General features: G+C 42.9%; 1 long non-coding RNA gene across 1 annotated transcript; it reads left to right on the forward strand.

Moving 5' to 3' along the window:
• The first annotated feature begins 313 nt into the window (after positions 1 to 313).
• On the forward strand, positions 314 to 2,147 carry LOC309528320. Its single transcript, XR_014217658.1, has 2 exons — positions 314 to 428; positions 1,393 to 2,147. It is a non-coding gene; the product is annotated as an uncharacterized lncRNA (long non-coding RNA).
• The last annotated feature ends 5,858 nt before the right edge of the window (positions 2,148 to 8,005 follow it).

The following is an 8,005-nucleotide window of genomic DNA, read 5'->3' on the forward strand; positions in this document are numbered from 1 at the left end:
TTACACTAAATACAGTGGGGGCTTGATGGCTTATTTGATACCTGCATCAATCTTAATTTATTTCCATAATTTCCTCTGACAAATCTGTTGATGCCATTGACATCCTCTGCGGCAATCATTCTCACAGACTCAAGGTTATTTTGACATTTCCCATGCCCATAACTCACACATCTAGGACGTAGCCCAATTCTGCTGTCTTTTACCCTTCATCATGTTCAATACCTGTCCTTTACTTACCAGCCTGTAGGCTGATAGTCTTCATTATATCCTGCTTTGACTAATGTAGCATATTGCTTTCTCCCTTTGCGGGCCTGTGTACCGTGCCACTCCACATCAAATATATTGCAGCCAAAGCATTCATCTTCCTGGTTCAATCCATTTGTCATTTTGCCCTGTCCTTTACATCTACAAAAGCCTGCATTTACCCGGTGACAATAGTTAAGATTCATGGAATCATACAATTGGAAAGATCATAAGCCCCAAAAGGGATGCATGCATACATTATTTATAGAATATTTACCCCACTTTTGACTTTAAAATAAGGTGGCCATATGACCAACTTTAGGGACACGGGTGGTGCTGTGGTGTAAACCACTGAGCCTAGGGCTTGCCGATCAGAAGGTCGGTGGTTCAAATCCCTGCGGCGGGGTGAGCTCCTGTTGCTCGGTCCCTGCTCCTGCCAACCTAGCAGTTCAAAAGCACATCAAAATGCAAGTAAATAAATAGGTACCGCTCTGGTGGGAAGGTAAACGTTGTTTCCGTGCGCTGCTCTGATTCACCAGAAGTGGCTTAGTCATGCTGGCCACATGACCCGGAAGCGGTCTGTGGACAAACGCCAGCTCCTTTGGCCTATAGAGCAAGATGAGCGCCGCAACCCCAGAGTCTTCCGCGACTGAACCTAACGGTCAGGGCTACCTTTACCTTTACTATGACCAACTTTATGGAGGAGACCCCTGTGTTTGAAGGTCTGTCCCATCCAAGTCTACCTAAAGATAAGGGAGACAGCAAGAGGGGCCTTAAAGTTGCCCATGAATGGTCAGATTGCAGACTGAGCAGGCATACTGGTCATCATTGTCTTCCCCAGTATGGTGATATGTATTGTACTTCTATATGAATTGAGTATACACTTAATTCAAATAGAAATACAATACACATCATAGAGTTGGAAGGGACCTTGAGGATCACCTATGTCCAACCCCACCTCGCAACGCAGGGATATGCAGCTGTCCCATATGGGGATCAAACCTGCAACCTTTGTGTTATAAGCACCATGTTCTAACCAACTGAGTGTCATCCTTCCTGAATTTGCATCTATACATACAAATTAGTGTGTGCACATTTTATGGAAATCTGTTTCCTTTCTGGGTGTGTGAAGCATATCCTCTTTTTCAGTATTATATACATGACCACACTACCTCCAAGGCCCTACAGGTGGCTGATAAAAGTCACATCCAACTCAGATCTGCACTGCTTTCTTCTACCACCAACAAAGAGCCAAAGAGCTATTGGCCGTAGACAGACCAGAGGAGGATTCCTTGATGTGTTGCCTGATCTTCTGATGCCAATTGAAGGGGGCCTCTGAGGAAGCCAGGTGTAAAGGCTGCCAATGATGACTGTGCATGGGAGGGAGGAGCAGAATGGCAGATGGTCCTAGCCAGGCTAACGGATGAGGCGTTGTTGTTTTGCCCTTCTCTCTGGTCCTGAACATGTGGGAAACCAAAAGCACTATTTCCAACAGGAGACTTTGCAATTGACTGGGGTGACCTAAAAGAAAGAAAAAGGCAGCAATTGAAATGTACTTTGTGAAATGAACGTTACCAGAAGACATGTTCCCAATCATTTTCTGCCAGCATTTCTAATTAAAAATAGTGAGTCATGTTTGATGTAAATGTGCTCCTACGAATGTAATTTTACTGACATTGGATATGATGAAAAGGAAAAGAAGCCCATTAAATGAAAAGCTAAAGCTATTATTCTCCTGCCTGCTGTCTAAATCCCAAATGAATTACCGTATCTCAAGGAGTCATGAAACATGGAAAACACAAGTCTGCAAGGCTTCTGGTTTGCAGTGACTCTCATGCTTTGGGCCTCTGTAGCTAAGAAAACTGGGATGGGAATTATTGAACAATAAAGTCATCATTTAAGAACTTTGCCTCCAGTGACCGGTACTCATATTTGCATGATCAGAAAGCGCTGATGGCTATTTCAGCCAGCGAAGCTCTCAAAAGACACAAGCTGTTATCTTGAAATGAACATTTTCAATGTCCCTCGCTGTTGAACTTACAAGATAGCTCTGGGAAAGGTGCCACAACATGATTTTAAATTATCCCTTCCTAAACTTGCCTTGAACACCCTGAGTTTCAGTCAAAATCCAGTCCTGAGCAATCTTTTGTTTAATTCAGTAGGCAGAGTCCCAAGACTATGCTGTGGAGAACCAAGCTTGAAATCTGGGTTTACAAGATACTCCTCTATTGGCCAGCCATTAGACCCACCTTGACTCTGCAATTAGGAATACATATTCATGTTTCCTGATGTAACGGGGTTTTTCAAAAGCTTTGAGAAGCCTGGAAGCTTGAGGCTCATTTGATCCTCCTCTTCTCAGTTGGCATGCACCACCATTGCCCATTTCAAACTTAAAAGTGGGGTTGCCTTGGACTATGCATCACAAGCATGAGAACAATGAAGCATTCCTAAATGAATTATTGACATGCCACTTCCCTCTACAGCATGTGCAAAAACCGCCTTCTTGACCGTTGGACCCACGATTGGTCACATCTGCTCAATCTGCCAGAGCCTGTCTTCACATGCAGGGGAAGTCCCTAACTCACTGATGGTTTGAGACCCATCAGCTACCCTCACCTGGTTTAGTCAACCCATCAAGGCCATTCCCAAGGTGTGGCTGCTGTCATATGCTGGCAGCTTCTAGAAGTCACAGGTGAGAGCTGAGTGCAAGGTGGGGGCCAAAGGCAGATAAACTACCCCAGAAGGAACACTGCATTTTCTCCAGCCAGTGACGTAGCATGGGTTGCCAGTGCCCAGGGCTACACGGAAGGGAGGTAGAAAGGAGGGAAATGGACATCATTCAGGAGATCAGAGCCACAGAGATAAGAAAAGAAGAGTTGTTCTGTTCTCTAGAGAGGTCACTTCCTGGTTCGTATGGAGAAGTCACATTCAACAGAATGCCCAGCATTATTGAGGCAGCACCAGGTATTGAAATTTTGTGCCCCCTAACAATTTTGCACCCAGGGCAACCATCCCTGTGCCCCCATGCTACACCATTGCCCCCACCAGAGGCACTACCCCCCCAACTCCCATAAAATAAACAAGGAAGCAGACAAACCAATCCAGTCCTCTAACACCTCATACACTATATAATACGCCATATACCATACAAGAGCAATAAAATGTTACATGTAACAAGCCAAGATGCAGAAGCAGAGCAATCTGAAGCACTGCAAGGGAACGTGACTAGGGCCATAGGCATCATGACTCAAGTCCAATCTTCACATTTACTCCACAACATAACCTTGTCACATTTTTCTATCTTTTGCAGGGTTATGGCAGGGGAAAGAGGTGAAATTCAACTAGCATTTACCACATCAGGGGAAAGACTTGAGAATTGCCAGAGCCCTTGATATGCAGGTTTCACTTCCAGCATGAACTCACTTGAGTAGCCTTAGGGAAGCTTCCAGTCAGCTCTTCATTTGCAATATGGGTGTAATAATAGTAATGCCAGTCTCAGGGTTACTGAGATAATGAACGCACCATGTTCAGAGCACTCAAAAAGCGCTAAGTGTTATTATTCTAGGGCAAGTGCCAGCTATCCCTGCATGGGGGGACATTCATAAGTAAATATTTTCCACATTAAACTGAAGAGGCGTAATCATCTCTTTCCTACTGTAAACCTGCTAGAAGTAAACATAGAACTCAGGCCCTAATCACGCCTATGTTATTATTATAGAGCTGAGAAGCCGCAAATGGAGCCAAAGCCCATTTTATTTATTTATTTTGGTCTCTTTACTGCAAAAGCAGGCCAAGGCTGCCATACCCTATAGGCAGAACCCCCAAGTCTTGCTTATTTGCTTTCATTACATAATTGTTTTCAATAATTCATACAGAAATGAAACATTCTCATATTACACATTCATTTCATAGATGTCTCTCTTTCCAAAACTACACACAAAGCTTACCGCATAAGGGACTAGGTTCTGCTTTTCCAAACATCAGCTGCCACTGGCAGAAGGGGAAGCTCTACGATTTGGGTTTCTCTCCAGTCTCAAGTTCAGTTCTCCATGTTTCCACATTAGTTTGTATTAATTATTTATTTTTACAAAGTCCATATGAAAATCTACCATATTAGTGCAAATTTCTCCCACTATTTTTTGCAAAGCAGTTTTCCATAAAGCGACACATTTTGCTTTTATTAATGTGTGCATTTTCTGCATTTTCCTCTAAAGATGTACTTCCGCACATATTACTCAGCCAGAAAATTGCATTTTGAAATTTAGAGAACAACAAATTTCTAAAGATGGTTGTGTTTTGGTTCTCATATTGCTTCAATTTCAGTAAATCTACCTTCAGATGTGAGATGAATTGCATTTCTGCCCCAACTACTTATTTACTTATTTATAGCTGCTTATTTCCAGTATCAGGGAAGGAATACATTTTAAGAGAAATCACTCTTTACCTCTACGTTCTCAATTTCAGTGTTGGCCTTCTCCTTCTGGTTTCTAACGACAGATTATTCTGGAAATGGTTTGATCTGCTGGCATCAAACACTTCATATCAAGTATTATTAACTGACATTTGGAACAGGAAATTCCCCTCCAAAGCTGTCACTGATTCATTCAGTTTCTATTTTTACTAGACAAGGCCTATAATTTCACGTCATTGAAGAACACAGCCTGCCTATCGGTGTCTAGTCACCAAACCTGATAAAATGTCATGCTTCTGTTTAGCCTACCATGCAACACTTGATGAGTCATCCACCTTTTCATGCATTTTCTTAGGCTGATCCTCTCTATTCAAAGTCCTGCTGGTAGGTTGCTGTTGTAATGAGAAAGGAGTGGATAATACCAAACACCCAAGAAACAGTCCACTCTTGATAAAGTGCAGCAAAAATCAGGAAACCCTAGGCAAACTGGGAAGCAATGGGGTACTTTCTCCTACAAACAGATAGGATAACAAAAGATTAAACTTCTCCATGTTATACTCCCTGATGAACAACCTGAGTGGTCCAAAATTTCTTGGGTATCAAACTTGTCCCCTACCCTTTGCTTCCAGCTTCCCCTACCCCATTTTTGATAAAGTGTCACATCCTCCAGATACATGACACTGGGCCTTCTCACCCACGAGGCAAGGTGAGATGACCGCTTCAGGCAGCAAAATACACAGGGAAGTGGATCTTGATGTATATCTTTATTCCCTCTTTGTTCCTGGTGCTGATCTTCACTCCCCCCCCTTCCCTGGAAGGGAAGAGGATGCCATTTTGTGGTTTGCCTCAAGTGCCAAAATGCATTGGGCCAGCCTTGTGCACACAGGCACACTCACACAGATACACAGTTGAGGTGCGTGGTACCCAAGGTGAGCCATGTTACTATCAGAGGCAGAAACTGTAGGAGAGAAGAGTTTGGAAAATAGATTCCTACTCTCTCATAGCGGAGTCAAGCACACTGGCAATTGCTCCAAGCACATTAAAAGTTGGTTAGATTTACATCTGCTATCACCCACCTTTAAACAAATGTTCCCCACCAAAATACTTAGGCTAGAATAAATCACACTTAGCTTTGCAAACAAATGGTTTTACTCACAGAATTTCCAGAAGTTACAGCAAATAGGTCTCCATCCACTGGTACCAAAACAAAAATTTAAAAGGTTCCAAACAACTTAAAAAGTACTTGGTTCTGTACCTACGTATAATCTTTGGGTTAGCAAAGATGCAGGCTTTGAAATTTCCCTTTTGGAGAAATTCAGTTCACTTGCAGCATTTGCTGAGTTGGGAGCCAAACCACATGGCTCTTTCCTCAATTGCTCCAGGAAGTATGAAGAATTGGGGAGAGGCGAACATAGGCTGCTGAGAGCCTACGAAGCCACACCCACTTGCAGCCTGAGCTCGGTGCTCAGGTAAACTCTTTCATGCACTCAAGTCAAAGTCAGTAACTGTATATTGCAACAGAAAATCCTACAAACACCCTTCCCTATCCCCACCAGTAAAAATACAAGGATAATACATTAAAATATAAGGCATTTGCAACCCTTTAATGACACCCAAATTCAGCCACCAGACTTTGCCTAACGGTAGAGCCGGCCCTACAGCATCCAGGTGAAGAGAGCTGTGAAAATAGGACCTTTCAAAGCCTGCAAAATCAACTTAATATAACCTTGAGCCTGAATTAGCATGGCCTTCATACCAAGCACCACCTGAGAGCTGTTAATTGGCAACACTTGGCGCTTGCATTGCAGAGAGATTGCATTTTCCAAGCGTTTGGTCTGCAATATTCTCTCACTTGGGGAAATGTGATGATTTGCCCAGCTAGTCGTGCTACTGCAGTGCTGATTGTTCATTCTGTGCTTGTTCAAATGAAGGAGAACAGCAAGTCTAGCTCCTCTCCCACCCCTGCATGTGCCAATATTCATTCCACTGCTCAGCACTTCAAAGGTATGGGGAGCCTGAACCTATTTGCATTTGGCTAATTCCAGGATCCATTGTATTCTCAGGGCTGTTCAGCTAGTCAGTAATGCTGTGTTCCTCATTTTTAGGAATGAAATACTTCTCTGAATTTATAGCTTTCATTGTGTGTGCCCGGTACGGGATTTACCTGCAGGGGTCAATTCAGCAACAGCTGGCAAATGTCTCTGGAGCACTCACAATGCCACACTATACGCATCTGATTCGGTGTGTAGTCGGCAGATCTTACCTTTGCTGACCTCAGAACAGCAGGGTAGTTGGCAGGTGAGAGCAATAACGAAAATAAGACCTGTCTTAATTTACCTGTGATGGACTTGATTCTTGAGCTTTAAAGGAATCACAAGCATCACAATCATATATCCCCCAGACCCACATTAAAATGTTGTTTCCCCTTCATGGAATATTAACTTTGCCATGGATTGCTTGCACCGCTGAAGTTAAAGCTGATTGAGGGGACTATTAGGATTAGAAAAACCACCGTTCTGTGTAAGGAAGCCTCACAGAACACAACAGTATTTACTTCTGAGAAAAGGCATACAGGATTGCACTTGCATCCTAATCATTCAGCACAGAGCTTACTCGTCTATTTAATATTACCCAACAAATAGAGAATATGCATGGATCGTGAAAAATCTGGAACCACGGGGAGCTCCTTGGCTCCATCACTGCTTGTTTTCCATAGTCAGTGAAGACTTGGATATTCTAACGAGCTTTCGCAATGTATGTTCTGAATATCTTTTCTGAAATTGGTTTTGTGTTGTAGCATGCTGTTTTATTCACAGCTTAGCAAATAAGCCTGCAAAACACACTAGCTTGCCCCCCCCAAAAAAAGTAGAATGCTGGAGGCTGACCTTTGTTACCACCAGATGACCTGTCTATTGAGCTTTGATCCCAATTTGCTTGCACAAAGTTTTCACTGAGGTTAAATGATGCTCATTCTTTACTGAACTGTTTGCTTTGATCTGTTTGCAGGGAGGCAAACATGCATCTTTATTTATCTTTATTGTTTAGGGAAGCTTTTAATGTTTAATAGACTATTGCATTTTAATATTTTGTTGGAAGCCGCCCAGAGTGGCTGGGGAAACCCAGCCAGATAGACGAGGTATAAATAATAAATTGTTGGTGGTGTTGGTGTTGTTGTTGTTGTTGTTGTTGTTGTTGTTAAGAGGTGGCCATACACCTTCCTGTCAATTGTTTATCCCAAATTTTTAGTCCCTTCCCTCATCACTTTCCTAACTGTGATCCACTTCAGTTGCACTAACCAACTGAACTGAACCAACTGCACTGACCAATCAGCCTGCAATCATACCCCTCCCG

Source organism: Podarcis vaucheri (assembly GCF_965113315.1).
Source record: "Podarcis vaucheri genome assembly, chromosome: 3".
NCBI classification, from domain to species: Eukaryota; Metazoa; Chordata; class Lepidosauria; order Squamata; family Lacertidae; genus Podarcis; species Podarcis vaucheri.